This window comes from Ambystoma mexicanum, chromosome 12, assembly GCF_040938575.1.
Source record: "Ambystoma mexicanum isolate Mex_15411 chromosome 12, UKY_AmexF1_1, whole genome shotgun sequence".
Classification (NCBI taxonomy): Eukaryota; Metazoa; Chordata; class Amphibia; order Caudata; family Ambystomatidae; genus Ambystoma; species Ambystoma mexicanum.
Window position 1 is genome coordinate 12,848,375 of NC_090936.1, and position 16,608 is coordinate 12,864,982.

The 16,608-nt window shown below is 45.4% G+C and overlaps 1 protein-coding gene across 2 annotated transcripts in view; it reads right to left on the reverse strand.

The window, feature by feature from the left end:
• SEMA3E (semaphorin 3E) overlaps nucleotides 1–16,608 on the reverse strand; it is a 516,349-nt gene that overhangs the window by 276,879 nt on the left and 222,862 nt on the right. The window lies entirely within an intron of this gene.

Below are 16,608 nucleotides of genomic sequence, written 5' to 3' on the forward strand. Positions count from 1 at the left end.
TTTTTTTTATTTTTAGGAGGGGTGTTAACCATGCTTTTTTGATAGAAACAGAAGTGTCATTGGTCTGGTACCCTGAGAAATAACACAGTGGAATCAGAGGTTTGGCAGAAGAGTGAACCAAGGACACACATGATACCACAAGAAGAAACAACACAGAGGAGTCATATGTTTGGCAGGAGTATGAACTGAACAGATATGACAACGAACTGCGTTTCTGGGACCCACACCCACATGAGCTTTGAGAGGACACTAGCCTGGGAGGCGAGGGAACCAAGCTGTATTGCGAGTCAACGACCTACACCCATGTGAGACATTGAGAGGAAGAATGAAAGGAACCCTACACTTGATAACCGACTGCATCAAGTTGTTAGGATAAAGAACTGCAAATCCAAGCAACATACTGTCCTGTGATGTTTGCCTAAGAGGATAAAAGGGCTCACAAGCCCAGAGTGAAGGTAAGTGACACAAGCAGAAATCTAGGGGGAAGGAAGTGAACCCTAGCTTTGAAGTTTTACATTATGATCATTCTTTTTGTTTGATTGTCTTTCTGCCTGAGAGACCGGGAACTTTTCTGTTTGTTTGAACCTCCATGAATACTCTACTTTGGGAAGAGAGCATCCTTGTCCAGCTTGTTTAAGTTCTTAGTGTTAGGGACAGAAGTAGGCTTTTGGAGACACAACAGAGACAGACTTTACTTTTGGACATTCTGACAATAGTACTTGTTTTATTTGAGGCAGGGCAAAGCCTCATAGCTTTAGGGACAGCGAGGCCTGATTAATAGAAGTCTATACCCAGCATTATGCCACTATGGTGTCCGAGCCTTACGTCTGCGCCCCTGCACTACCTTCAGGAGTATTCTGCACTCTACTGTTCTCCCATGTATTCTGCAAGTTATTATCGCATGGTGATTGCTCGCAGTCCAGTCCTCTGCCTCCCTGCCTGGAATGGAAGGAGCCCAGTCATGAACAGGCGGTGATGACCACACACACTTCCTGAGGACTTGTCGGGTCATGAAGGCTTGTGGAATATCAGGGTTCAGTCTGACACACAGTTAGTGCATACCTGGCTCTGTATGCGGGCCGTGTGAAACATGTGGCCACTCTTAATACACACGTTTCTGTTCAGAATTGGTTTCTGATGTATTCCTAGTTACTGAATGTAATCGTCATTGTAATAATCAGCTGCCTGTTGCTCACTTCGTGATTTTAGAAAGGATTTTCTGTTCTACTGGGTGTGCATGACGTGTATTGCGTTAAAGCTGTGATGGTCTAATATGTTTATTATTAGGTTTATTAGGTTATATGAAATGTTGATGGCGTTGGGTGCTGAATGGGATTATCTGGTCATTCCCCATCGTTTACCTTTTATTCGAGGTTTATAGGCACTCATTCCAACATTCATTAAGGGTCAGTGTGAGGGCCACACAATAACAGGGGCCCCCAAGGCACCGCTCACATTCCATTAAAAGACCTAGATCCATTGGCAGAACGTTCTGGGGCAAGCCTGTGCTTGGCACATGCATGGCACCCTGTGACCTGGGTGGCACAGTCACCGGCCACCTACCTACTGGATGCTCTATATTCTGCTGCCCTCTCGGGAGGCGTATTGCCCTGCCACCCATACAATAATAAGCTGATGTGCATGGACAATGGGCATTCCCCCACTTGTAGTGGGGGAGGGGGACAACACCAGCACTTGAATTTGATTTCATTCTGTAATATGGAATGGTGCTTAAAAAGTAAATAGTGGTAGATTGTATCCATATGGGCGCAATAGCAAATCCTGTGTCTGCAGCACAGTAAATGAATAAATGTACCTGGCATACCATATGCCGATCTATCTCTCTTCTATCTCTCTTCTCTCCCTCTTTACCTCTCCTTTCCCCTACAATCTATGATTCTCTCTCTCTGGCTAACTCTCTAATTCTCTCTCTTTCCCATTCTCCGTCTCTCGCTCAGCCTCCCTCCCTCTCTCTCTATGTCTCTGACTCTGATGTCGTTATGATTCGGGTAGTTGGGTTGGCCTTTAATAGAGCCACCCCAGCCGTTGCTGACAGCTGCATTAAAAAAGAAACAAATATATCACAAGTTCGGGATGTATTTTCCTGCAGAAGCAGCTATTAAAGGACATGTGTTAACACGTCTAAGATTGTACATTGAATGTTTTGTTTTAATTGTACAATTAATATTTCTAATGATATGTAGTCCTAATTAAAATGCAAGACTCCAAAGCACACCACCAGGTATTATACTAACTATATAACTTATGTTCTGATAGAAGATCAACACACATTTGAATAATGATTTTCAGCTGACTAGAAAGACATGTACATTTGGGAAGCATCCAGGCACACTGCCATAGGACATGGATGAGATTGTGGCAGGAAGATCACTGAGGAAGATGATGCTGAAGGACTTGCAATCGCTGGGCCTCACCATGAATTACGCAGGTCATCGGCGGCAAATCTGCAGAACCACCACCAGACTCCTTAACCATTACCGCTGCACCGCCCTGAAGCGTGTGCATCGGATTATGAGGGTTGGAGCGGCTGTGTGGACCCCAGAGAGATGTTTTCAAATGCACAGATGGCAAATGCAATTGTTCCGTGGCGCAGGTTTGGAGATCACTCCCCTAGATGGCATGGAGGGCAGGACAGAGGAGGAAGGAAGATCATGTGTCTTGCCTTGATCACATGGTGTGCACATGGTGTGCTATTATTACACTATCCCATCTGTTTTCTGAAAATTATTTCCACAAAAATTCATATTTTCTTAGTGTAACATATTTAATACATTATTTAGAGAGAGAAATGAATTGAAATCCATCCAGACAAAAGGAATTATAAAATGTTACCACCTGGGAGGGCGTGCATACATGCCATGTTTTATAATGATCGTTAGTACCCTAGCAGGTGGAGCCAGCCAATTAGGTGTCTAGGAACGCGGGCTTGAAGCGTGGTGAAAGCCTGTATTCCATCCCACCTGACGGCTGGCTCCCCCCTTGCCAGCTTCCACCAACCCTCCATCCGGTTTTTTTTCTTCTCATTCTTTTCACTACCCACCCCCCACTTACCTTACTTCTGTGGCAGCGTAGAGTGCTGCCGCAGGCCACCATGGAAAGGACGAGGAAAAGTATTTTCCTTCCTTCAAAGCGACACTGTGTGTGTCCCTTTGAAGGAAGGAGAATACGTTTTTTATAGCACCCTGTGTTACCGCTTTGGTAGTCTGGGGTACTAATGACCTTAAGCCCCCATTCCAAGTGCTGGAATGGGGGTGTAAAGGAATGCCTATTCCCCCTCACTCAAACTGAATGTAGTGGAGATAGACCCCCTCCCCCTTAACTCACGCGTAGATAACTTGGTGGGGTGATCTATGCCTTCAAATGTGCAGAAAACTAGAATTATAGTGCTTTGCAGCAAAGCGCTGTAAAAAACTATTTATGTTTATAAGGTCAGCATATTTTAAATAATGGAAGGCGTGTTAAGTAGTACATAATTAGTATATTGTACAAAAAACTAGACTTGAAACGGACCAGGTGTCAAGATATGACCAGAAATAGGGTAATCCACCATTTTGTGATATGTCCGGCAGAGTCAGGCGATTCCTAAAATGGTGGATTGGATCGGAGGACAAAGGAAAGGGCTAGGAGTGAGCAGAACCAATTTAGACTAGGCTCGAGTGGCAGATGGGCCAATCGAGTGGCAGAGAGGTTAGCCAATCACAAAGTAGAAATAGGAACAGCTCATTGATAATGCCATATGAGTTAACAAATCGTAGATAGGAAGGGGTTGTCTTTATGACCAAACCATTAGCTCACCTCACTAGGACTGTATATAAGGGTGAGTAAACCAAGTGTTTTAAAGAATGAAGTGTATTGCCTGCTGGAAGAAAATAAACTGATCACTTCTGAAAACTGCCTCAGTCTCCTGCTTTCTCCAGAGTCTTCCTTTTTGACCTCAAGAGATGCCAATGCCCAGCAGATGGGGGTTTTGGGACCCTCATGAACAGGGTTTATGGCACACAGCCCTCGTTAATGGCCCTCGCTCGGACTGATAACATGGGCTGCTGGGCCGTTACCGTCTCCACCCCCCGTTCCAGCCCTTGGAACAGGGGCTGAACACCACTTTACATTATTAGGAGTGTAAATTCTAGTAAGGCCACACTGTGTGTTCCTGATCCTCTTGCAGCTGTGTGCTTAGAATAGGAAGCACAGTTTGGGCAAGGTGTGATACTGCCGGCAGCCTATTTCCTTACATGGCTGGCAACATTACACAGTGGTACTCTTTTTGCAGAATGTGTACACGTGTGCCAGACACATTTGGATGCGATGAACAGTAAACAAGACAATGGGATCTCGAGGCAGAAAGGAAAACTGTGGGAGTTCAATTAGGGATATGTATGTACATCAAAACACATTGGACGGACCTGTATTCATTGTGACTGTGTGGGATTCCCTCAAAGATCAGGGAGACTGCAATGCTGAAAGAAAGGGCCAAACATCAGGGGTCCGTGCCATGCAAATGTATTCTCTGCCTGGTGTAGACTCCCACACCTGGGAGGTTGCGTAATACAGCCATAACCTGCATGGTTAGGTGTTGGCACACAAGTAAGTGTAGCTTCACACATTTAAGCATATCCTAACACCAACTCCATTGTGATGATGAAAGCATGGCAGGCATATGTGCTGTGCAGGTGCTGGGAGCCTCCATCACAGGAGGTCATGGCGAGCAGCAACTATTGGACCTTGGAAGTCCTCATTCAGATGTTTCAAGTGCAAGACATTGAAGGATATACTGTGGCTCAGATTAACATAATCTCGTGCTACTCCCATAGCTCATTGAAAAGATGTATGTCAAGGCAATGTGCTGCGGAAGGGGAACACCTTTACTTTGGTGCATCAGCAAACAGCTTTTACACTTAAGGCATTTAGAATGTAATTATATGCTGTATTTGGGTGCATTTCTGATGGTTTCTATCATTAAGCAACCTACATTATTCCGGGAGACTGTGCCCAAACCTGCATAAGGAGGTGGACAGCATACAGTAAACATTTACAGGAAATAATAAAGCACTTGACTTTAAAAGCTTTTCATTTCATGGAAAGGTTATTCAATAGAATGTATCTCTTATGGTATATTTTTATTAAAATGCATTTTGACCTTCAGTCTAATATCTCAAAACCCAAATGCCACACGCACAAAACATATGAAGCTACAGGGTTCCTTGGGGGGACTTCAGATACTTTATCCATTGACCTCTCCCTTTGCTCTGAATCACCCTCCCTCTTCCAGCCTATTCCTTTACAGACGGTGCCTTGTGTGCACCACTCTTTCCCTCCCTGCTCCCCCCATCTATTCTACATTACTTATCACACCCTCTGGCTTCCTTCCATCTGTCCCTTTTTCCCTCCGCACCCGAAATCCCCTCCCCACCCCCACTGCGCAAATCTTCATCGCTTGTCCCCTTGCTCGCTTCTTTTGAAAAAGCCTATATCAATGGCTAAACTTAGGCTCTGCCAATGCTTGTTTAGTGAACTGATTAAACACAGGCCAAGAATGTCTTTGCTTTTCTCAGACCTAATACGGAGAAAACTGCTTCAATAGTATCATTGTTATGGTATTAGCATAATTGACCTATTTACACAGAAAAAAAGGTCAAATAAATTTGATCAAATGTGATTAGGTCAAATGTTTTATGTCAAATAGACCCCAACCGTTGTTATCAATAGTAGCGTTCATACAACAGTCTGTGCAGCCTCTGCTTTGACTGGCAGGTGGTAACTCTCAACCTTTGTGGTTGTGATGCCGCACAAGACCGCTGCATTGCAATGTATTTTGAATCTGCAAAGTAGTGCCAGCAGATTCACAATTAATCTTCTGAAATGTGTCTATGTGGTTGGGATGGATCTCAGCAACCATGGAAAACGGTTCCATCCTCCGGTTAGTCTGGGAGGATAGCTCAGGGGCAACGTGCTCACCTTGGAATCAAGACGACACGGAGCATCACAGGTTCGATCCCCGAGTCCACTCTTAGAAACCTCTGGGTATTAAGTGTGTTATAAATAACCGATTATAATTACACTGCAATGGAAACCAGTCACCCGTGGAAAGGAGACGGGAACTCTTGGAGCTGACGGAGGTGACTCAATGGAAGACGTGAACATCAGCTCACATATAACCGGAGGCATCAGCACTTCATACTGAACTAAAGGCTGGAAGGAAACCCGAGATGATGCCAGAGAGATGGATGCTTGCCAGGGACATCTGTGCTCAGACTTCCAAATGCCACCCAAGCTAGCTCATGCCTTCATCCTATAAGCTTGGCAGGTTCAGTAGTTACGCATCTGGCGATAACACCAATTAGGGCAGGGCAGTAGGAATTCAGTACACATTACTATATACAAATGTGATATACATTAAACCAAAAATGCTTGTGTTGCTGGAGAATAGAACGATACTAGATTACGTAAAATAAAATGAAACATGCACACTTGAGTGAAATAATATCACACTGATTTGAATTATTGAAATCAAGATTTGCTCCAAGGGGGGAATAACTTCTACACCAGGGGCCTGCAACCTTTAGCTTTGCAGATGTATTTAACTACAACTACCATCAGCCCTTGCCAGTATAGTGAATGGTGAGGGATCATGGGTGTTAAAGTCCACAACGTCTGGAGAGCCATAGGGTACAAACCTCTGTTCTACAGCAACAATTATACAGCTAATCTATGCATGCACAGATATGTGCGTTGGGTATTCTGCACTGTGTGCACGAGAGAAAGCCATGAGGTTAAAGCGCTGAGCTCTGTGTTCGGAGACTTCACATGCACACAGCTGCATAGAAGAGCACGATGGGAAGGACACAGCCTTCTGCCCCCTGGTGGTGGCCTCGCCTGCACATGTCTGTACATTAATATGAAAGAAGATGGCAGTGCAGAGCTTTGTGAGGGAGACCTTTACAAGTTTCCCAGAGAACTCCCAGTGTTGAAATACTGCAGTCCTGGTGTCCTTGAGCCAGTCGGTGAATTTTTTGGCAATCTATGTTATGTTATGTTATATAGCGCACTGTCACCAATGGAATTGGTCCCCAGGTGCTCTGGCGGTTCTGTAAACAGGAAGGAGGGCAGGTAGGGTTAGTCGGGAGGAGGGGAGTAGGAGAGTGGCAGAGGTGGTGTGCTGTTGGCAGCTTCAGCTCGGTGTACAAAGGATGCTGGGCTTTGGTGCTAGTATCGGATCGGGCAAGACCTTGTGTGCTGTAGGTGCTGTTTATGTGTTGGTGTGGTAAAGTGCATGCGGATTGCTGGGAGAGAAATGGTTGAGAGAGTTTTCTGTGGGTCGAGTGTGCAGAAAGTTGAGGGTTGGGTTAATGGGGTCTGTATCCTGATTCTGGTACTTCTGGTTCCGTTTGAGCTGTATCCTTGCGTGGATATATATATATAGTGATAGTGATTTGCAATTTCTAGAATTGGCATGCCAATGGCCCTGCCAGGGTCTTACCCTTGCTGAAATGGCAAGAACCCTGCTAGTCACGTTGCCAGTCTGTGTTGCTATAATGGCGGGATATGGCTGTGCAGAACAAGGTGAAACTCGGATCAAATGAAACATTATTAAGCGGTCTGGAAAGAAAAAAGAGGCCACCCTCTTTCAGGAAGCAGAGGGCATACCTTTACTCCAGCAGAGGTTTGGGGAGGTATTGCCATTCAAAGAAGGACACATTGCAGATATAAAGAACAATGTCCACATAATGGATATTAGTACCCGGCGAGGGCGCAATCAGAATGAACGAGCCATTCTGATTGGCCCTCGCCGAGTCATTACCAGGCAGGGAATCCCTCTGTCAGGATTCCATGGCCTTTGTCCCTGGCGGGGGGAGTGGCAGCCCCTCAGCCAGTGAGGATGCTCGAAGCGGGGCCATCCGCCCTCCGAGCCTCCACACGGCTGGAGGCTTCCATTGACCCCCGCCGGGGACCCAGCTACTTTTTTTTTTTTTCCCCCTCCCTTCCGCCCTCCCAGCCGCACTTACCTTGTTTTTTTTTTGGGAGCGGACGAGCTGGAAACGCTTCTGTTTCCAGAGCTGGTCCGCTCCCGATGGCTGCCATGGAAAGGGAAAACAGACTCAGTTTGCCCTTTCCCGGCGTCCATTTTCTTTGTGTTTTTTTTTTTTTTTTGAAACGCTGCAGCGTTTCAGGAAAAAAAAAAGCATTTAGTGCCTCGGTCACACCGTTTTTGTGGGGCAGGGTACTAATAGCTATATGGCCCTCGCGGTGGGGGCATTACCTACTCTGGTAATGCCCTGGGGCGTTACCTGAGTCGGTAATGCCCCCGCCGCGAGGGGCATATTGCTTTATTAAAACAAATATGCAAACCTGACCAATGGCAATGGCTAGGATTTACTCAGAACTTTCTGGCCATCTATCGTACGTTTTTGTGATGTTGACTGATTGGACAGGTAAACCTAGGAGGTGAGTCCCGAGCCTGCAAGACCCAGATAACCCAGCTACACCTTACTCACGACAACCGATTAGGCCAACACGTGTCTGGAGTTGCTTGTGACCTTGTGCAGAAGGGATAGGACTTAGCAGCTCAGGCTGCCATTCCCCATCTTTAATGCATGTCAGGCTGAAAAAACAATGGTCCAGGGGGAGTTGCACAGAGCGGTGCCAGTGCTTATGATTAATTCATAACTTGGCTGCCATCAACCTTTAGCTTTGCCCAGGTCTCCCTAAGTGTGGCGGGTATGCCAACACCTGAGTTCCAAACTTGCTGTTGCTAGACTGGCCTAAGCTGCACCTCATTAATGCTGGCCAATGCGCTTGAGTGTGCGTGTAAGCTCGTGCAGAAGGCATGCAATCTTTGACTTCCTGCTGGAGTGCTCGTGTTTCAGTAGCACCGAGACTGAGTTGCACATTCTCCTTCCCCTCCAGTCATGCAACAGAAGGAAGACAAACAGTGCTTATGACTTCTTCAAGCGTATTAGAACATTTCTCTGGTAAAGCAAGCCATGGACGCCCCTATAAGACCACCTTTGAAGACCAGAAGTGATACCGAATGCCTGGGTTGTGGTTAGGATTAAGTGAAGCGTACATGTTTCATTTAACATGTAATTAACACGAAGGCATTGTCAAGGACAAATAGGGTTAATATCATTATCACGCCCATAGCGCCTAGAATTATTTAGAGCCGTAGCGCTTTATTTGCGCACTGCATGCACACATAAAGCCGTCACTCAGAAAAGCAGGGCCTGCCTTGTTCAACTCATCTGGGAGGGGGGCACGCCTACAGCAAATCTGAACACATCCTAAAGGAATGTCAACAAACCTCACACTGGGCTACATGCAGAGAGCATGCTTTTGCAAAAAGGAGAAAAAACATTGGGATCATTTCCATGTGTACCTTAGAAAAAACATGACATAATGGACACATTGCAAAGCCAATTTAGTTTTCTAAAAAGAACGCTCAAAATAATGCACGTTTTGAACTAAGCATCCAACCTGCCAAATGTGATGCTATAGGATAAGACATTGCAAATTGCAATCATGTATTGTCTTAATCGGGGGTCTTACTCGCCTCTTGTTTAAAAAAAAAAAGAAAAAAAAAACACTACATGTGATTAAGTTGTGCCCAATTCACCCTGCACACAGGGCCCGATTCATGGAAGTGTTTTATAAAGTCGCAATCCCATAGGAAAACGTTCCATGAATCATAGTGTCTATATATCGCAGAGGAGATGCTGTGACAAGGGAGAGAAGGCTGAATTTCCAGATGCCAGGCAGGTAGACAACAGTGCCCTTGAAGTATCCGTGGTTGCGGAGGGTGTGGCTTGCAGACCAGCAGTGATGTCCCAGTTAAGAGCCAATCAAGGCTCATTCATTTTCTGGGGCATTACATCAATCAAAATGAGCTTAAGGCTTCATACACACGTATGTAGGAAAATCCATTGGAGCCATGTCGCACACTCCACAGCGCCCCTAGTAGCCATCGCTGGAAGTTCACCTCCGGTTCAGAGCCACAACAGCAAGGCATTGTGGGTATGCAAATAAGTCCAACTGCAACCATTTTTCTCCAGGAGAGAGTCTTTGTCTGAGAGGAGACAGTGCTACTTTATACATTGCCTAATGAACCCAAGGCAGACATTTTGCAAGGCTGTCAGGACAGCTACTTCCGACCCACTAATGAATCGCTTTTCTCCTATGCGGACGACGCACACATTTATGTGGGCTAAAAAGCTCTGCGGACCTGACTGCGCACATTCTATTATGTGCTGAAAAAATGGAAACTTGAATGCTGGAGAACAAGTTCCAACTAAATCTGTCTAAAACGCAAATTATTGTATTTGGCTCAACAACAAAAAAAGTAGGAAATCGGAAGCCAGTCCCCAGTCCTTCTCTCTTTAATGTTCATACAAACGATTCACAAAAAGTAAAGAATCTTGGTTGCATCTGGTAATCAAATATGAACTGTAATGGACAGATTAATATAACCATTAAAACAGTCTATTTCAAATTATTGAAACACCTAATCCCTCTTATTGCAGACAAAGATTGGTGCTGAGTGGTCGGAGCACTTGTAAACTCTTCTCTTGGGTATTCCTAAATACCAGATTCAGTGGCAATAGGTCGGCCAAAACTCTGCAGTGTGACCGTGCATTGATCTCCCACTTTCACTGGCTCTGGTGCAACAACAAATTCTTTTCAAGTTTTCAAATGCATCCATGGTTCAGCACCAGCCTATCTCTCAGCTAAAATTGTCCTCCATTAACTTAGCCAAGCTTTGAGGTCATCAGAAGGACGCCTTCTCATGGTTGCATTTTCCAAGTCAGCCACTTACGGGAACAGACGTTTTTCATGTATGCCCCCGCGTACCTGGTATAAACTCCCACTTGATTTACCAAGAATCAAATCCTTTACTACCTTCAAGAAAGAGTTGAAAACCTATCTCTTTCAGTAATGTTTGCTGCTGCTGCTGACGGTATCCTCTTAAATATGAACTACACCCAGATTCAATTTCTTGCTTGGTTCTTCGGATATGCGCACTAAAAATTATTTTTCTATCCTATCTTGTTGCACCCTTATTAGGGATGCTTAGTGCAGTATAGTCCAGCAATTTCCTCTTAGTCAAAGGGGTTGTCATGGAGGTAAGCGCATGGTAAACTAGATGAATGCTTTGAGAAGTGACTCATTTTTCCTATTTTTTGACATTGAGAACGTGTAGAGGAGGTTCCAGACATGGCCTGCACCCCTGCCCCTCATTTCGAGGTACCCGGAGAGTACTCACCAAGGTATGTGACGTATGAGGAACAAATGAACCAACAAAGAGCTTCACTGGGGCTCTGCCCAGTGTACATCAGAAGATCCATACCTGTTGAAGCGCCCATAACCAGACAACCCTGGGCAGCACGGTACCCTATCAGACAGACGCTGATACAAAATGAAGAGTACCTACAGACGGTCCATGAAGAGACCCAAAGAGCCTTAATGGAAGGCCAGTGGAAATGAGAAGGGCCTGGACAGACTCACGAATGAACGAAAACAGCCATCGAAGATAGCACGCCAGTGCAAGTAGCTACGAAAATAAATGTAATGGACACAGAGAAGAGACGATGTTAAAATGTGAGGAAACGTTGCTACGAGACAAGATGGAAACAACCGACCAGTTAAAAGTGTGTAAATAGGCTTGGAACGCAAGAAGCTAACGAAAACAATACTGCTTGCAATGCTTAGTAGAAGAATAGAGCGGCAAGCGCCAACTATATCTACCTCAATAAGGCACGCTATACAAGTGCGACTCCATTTTGTAAAGCAGAAATGTACACAGACTGCCAGAGGCCTAACAGGCCAAGTTTCATAAACCCAGCCAGAGTCAAGAGAAGGAGCGGAATCGTAACTCAATAAAGAGCAGCTCATGCCTAGGATATCGAGGTCATCCAGAGAAAGGGAGGAGAGCGTCAGCTAACAAGACTCAAACTTCAGAGCATACCAGCCTGCCCCATGAAGGTCAAGATAAGGGAGGCCCATGCAGGTGGCGAGGCCGAAAACAGAATTAAATACACTAAAAGCTGGAAACTGAAGCAAAGAATTACCAACGTCTGATGTCACCCAGATCCAAGTGTGCCATAACTTCTCCAGATAAGAGGCTGCAGTTTTGAGACCATGCCCAGCCAACTAATTGACACATAGCCCCAAGATACTGATTGAGGAGACTTAGTCCCATGCAGAGACGCACCCCTGTGGAAGAGAATTTGTGGAGAGGCAGAGCCATGCCTCACCGCAGAGCTGGCCATGGTGTGCACAGCAAGCTGAATGGTAGCTGAACGCTGGAATCTTGGCGTCCCATTCGACCAAGCAGCCAATGTCTAAAGGAGAAGATGAGACAGAGGAACCCTCATTTCCTCTAGTGGCATGCCCACAGGGATGATGAGGTAGGCCGGGGGCATGTCAACCGACGCCGAGGCCAGAACACCAGGGAGATACTAATCCCAACCTCCATATCTCGCAGAGAGATTATTGTCAAGAGGAACAGATACTGTGAAACAAGATTGAGAGAACCTACAAGGGTACAGGAAACAGGAAACAGGTTCAGTAACGTGCAGACACCCGATAAGTGTCCGGGAAGGGACATTACCAAGACAAAGTGAGAGAATCTGTAATGCTCTGGCAGTCTACTGTCAAGAGTCCCAGTTTAAGTGAAGCAAACACTCACACTGAGAGGGCACTATTGAGAGGAATTGACTATTTTAACTAAGAATAAGAGAACCTACGAGGGCACAGGAGCCAGAGAATCCTGAACAAACAAACATCCGATTTGTGTCTGGGCAAGAAAAGTATGAATACGTTGAAGTGAGTGAAATAGAGAGGAACACTCTTTGTATACAGGTTGGGGAAGCCAACTAACCTATTTGTGAAGCTGAGAGAGAAAGAGGCACTCCTTTGTATCTAAGTTGGGGAAACCAACTAAGGTATTTGTCAAGCTGAAAGAGAGAGACACTCTTTGTATTGTAAGGAACTCATGGTGGCGACAGTAAAGACAGACACAAGTGATCACAGTTCAAGGGTGCTTATTAAACTGTATAGGTAGGTTGGAAAAACCTGTAATCTAAACCTAAATCTAAGATGGGAGCAAGCTACGACCATCAAATAATAATAAGGGAGTCCTAGTGGTGTCTCGTCATATCAAAGGGCCTATAGTAAGAAAAACCTATTGCCAGTCCTTACGCTAAATACAAACAAAGAGTGTGGGATAAGGTTCACAGGAAAGAAAAAAGTGTTCACAAATGATAAGTCAGGATGCGGTAGCCGGGGGTCTCCCTTCCTCAAGTTTTGAGCAAGAGTCAAGGTGGGACTGTTGAGCACAGCACACACTCAACCTTTCCCAGCACGAGCCAAGATTTCAGCCCTCAGGTATCGGGACCATTGATGGTTAAGTATCTTTTCTACAAAAGGTCCCTGGCTTCCAAGAACTTGATATGGTCGAAACAATAAACAAAAGTTCCTTTCAGCATGTACTTTGGGTGATGATTCTTCACCCCTGGGTCCCCCTCTTCCAAGTTCAGCCCCCTTCTTAAATATTATCCTCTCTCTGTCGGGTTCACACTGGCTTGTATTTAAAAGACTTCTTTGTAGCATTCATGTGTCAGTGGGGAGATGGTTTTCCACCCCTGTATCCTACTCTTCCCGATTCCGATCCTTCTCGAATGTTTGCCTCCCTCGGTCGGGTTCACTATGGTTCTCATTCTCATGCTTTCACCTTTTGCTTTCACAAATCCTTGGGTGACAACTTGTCACCCTTGAATCCCCCTCTTCCTGGCACAGACCCTTCTCAAATCTCAGTCTTCCTCCCTCAGGTTCACTACAGTGCAGGTCAAAGACTTTCAACTGTACAAGGGGTTTTGCTAGACCCCCTGTATGACAACTATGACTTTTTTCCAGCTCATCTAGGGCCTTCTGGGCTAGGTAGTTCAACAAATGTGGGATCAACCAGGGTCTCTAGTGAGCACCAATGTGGTGCCGGATCCCTCTGCAGTTGGTTTTCCCCCAATGTTCACAGTTCTTTGTACTTTTCTTAATTTGCCACTTTAATTCAACACGGTTCGTTTTCTTATCGGTTCTCCCGTCGACTCGCCGGCTGTGATGAACCGCTTGGCTTTCCTTGATCTGGTTTCAAGGATGGCACCACGCTAGCAGGCATCTCTCTCTGTTTTTCTTATCAGCGTAGGCATGCTCCATGTACCATTGACATCTGCTGCGACACACACTGGCTATTGTTTGCGTTCTTATGTTTCCTTCCAAGGACGCTTTGCGGGTCTGGGTCGGAAAGGACAAGGTCGCTTCTTTACTGGTCGCCCCTTCGTTTCTCGCTGCCTTTCTCCTCCGCTTGAACTGCCATGTTTGGATAGCTCTCTCATTGTGCGGTCTGCCTTGCTTGTATTGTGCTCTCGTGCTCCACCTTTTATCCCTGTGGGGAAGGGAAAGGACTGTCAGGTGTATGTGTGATTCTGGTCAATCGTCTAACTTTGTCTGACCCTTGTGTCGGGACACGTCAGGTAAACGGCTCTTTTGTTAGTCCGTCATCTTCTGTGGTGTGCAAAAGTGATTGTGTCGGAAAGGGGAAGGTAGAATGTTTGAGTGTCCTACATTGTAGGCTGGGGAAAAGGTGTTAGAAGGAAAGGGTTGGTTGGTTAACTCGGAAAAGTGAAAATGTGGGGTTTGTGATTTGGATTGGGGCGTTATGGGAACCGTAGTGTTTTGTCAATTCTGATTGGGAGTTCGGAAAATAATGACCAGAGGGACGCAGAAAAGAATGATGGAGAGTATTCAGGTAGAACACAGGAAAACAGGGATTCTGGTAGAGATAGTTTCTCGGTGTAACAGGGTTTGGGGGCCAAGGGGATTTGATGTATACAGAGGGGTCGTTGGATCAGGGCCAGAGCGATTCAATGGAAAAAGGGAGGCAAATGTAGTACAGCCTACAAAGGCCTTACGGGTCTTGTCCTCCTTTTCTTCTTCCCCGATATAATACTGCATTTTACCTGGGGTATTTCCCTGAACACAACCCCGGGTTCCCCAACCCAGGTCATCCTTCCACGCTCGTCTACCCCCAGGGTTGGGATCTGAGAACACCAGCCCTCCCCAGGCCACCTGAATAAGGGATTCTCAAGGTCTACTCGGGAGAATACCCTCAGGTTTCACAGAGTATCCAAGTTGGGGAAGCCAACTAACTTATGAGAATGAAAGATACCAAATGAGACAAGGAAGTCGAATGGGTCAAGGGCCCATAGGAATCAGGTGAATCTAAGATAAACTTTCTACATTCAGGTTCGGGAAGCCAACTCCTGTACGAGAAACTAAGGTATCAAAAAAGATCAGAATCCTGCATAAACCATTGAGCGAATTGAAGATGAATTTGCATCCAAGCCAGGGAAGCCGACAAGGTTACAAGAAGATGAAGAACTTGATTGAATAAGTCTTGTATCCATAGTTAATAGCAAATCAATAGCAAGTCTTCCAGAGAGCCACATGACTTTGGGGAGTCCGAGAGTAAGAGACTTGTTCACACAAAACTTGAAAAAGAATCAATTGGATTAAGGAACCTTTTCTTTTGGTAAATTATGTCTGAGGAGAAGACCAGAGATGTTTTGAGAGATTATCTTGAACATTTAAAAAACTTACATCATTGGGCCAGAAAGATGTCCAACACAGAGGCCGGGTCCCTGTGTCTTCCTTTCCGTTTCATTTAAAATGTGGTAGGGCCAGTTAGGAGGTAGGATTTGGACAGAAGACTTTTCATTTTGATAAGGACCTTTAGTTTTAGTTCATTGAGGGAACCTCCCTCTTAGAAATAGGGTAAGGTAGGCATAATGTAATATCTTAATGTATACTTTATTGTGCAACCATCCCTGGGTTCTGTGTTCTATGCTTCATCTTTGCAGTAGCTGTAGAACACAGAACATGGAATGTAAAGGGAAGAATGTTTAATGATCATAACTGTTGTGGTGCTGGCAGAGCCGGTGGGCTTACAATTGCACTTAAATAAAAAACATTTATATCCTTTTGAATGGTGTAAGTGCCCATCATTTCAATGGCGATGAGGATGCGATAATGAATGAACAGCAGCCCATTGAGTAGTTGTTCACCCTGAAACAAAATTGACGAGAATGTAACAATCGCAGGCACTTTACAATGCGGAACCAGAGGACGTTTATGCCAGACGTGCCAAAGGCAAAAGGGAGAACTGCAATGTGATCTGCGAGTTTTGTGGACCTGAATTGCAGCTGGCGATAGAGAACATCCATCACGACACTACGGAACGAAGAAAGTAAGTCCGCTTATGTTGCGAACTGTGAAATACTAGCATATTCTTTGAGAAACGCCACTAGCAAAATTGAATTACATATTCTTATCGCCAAAGCAGTGAGGACATTGCATAAAGGCCGAGCTAGGCCATACCTGCATTGATCGCATGCGCACCACTGGACAAGCATCATTTCTAATTCCTGCACGCACGAGTGGACGGGTATCATTTGTTTTCCTTCACGCGAGCATCGAGAGCAGCCAGCACGTTAATAAACGTAACGTAGTGCTTGATAAAGGGAAGCTTAGAAAAAGGCACCT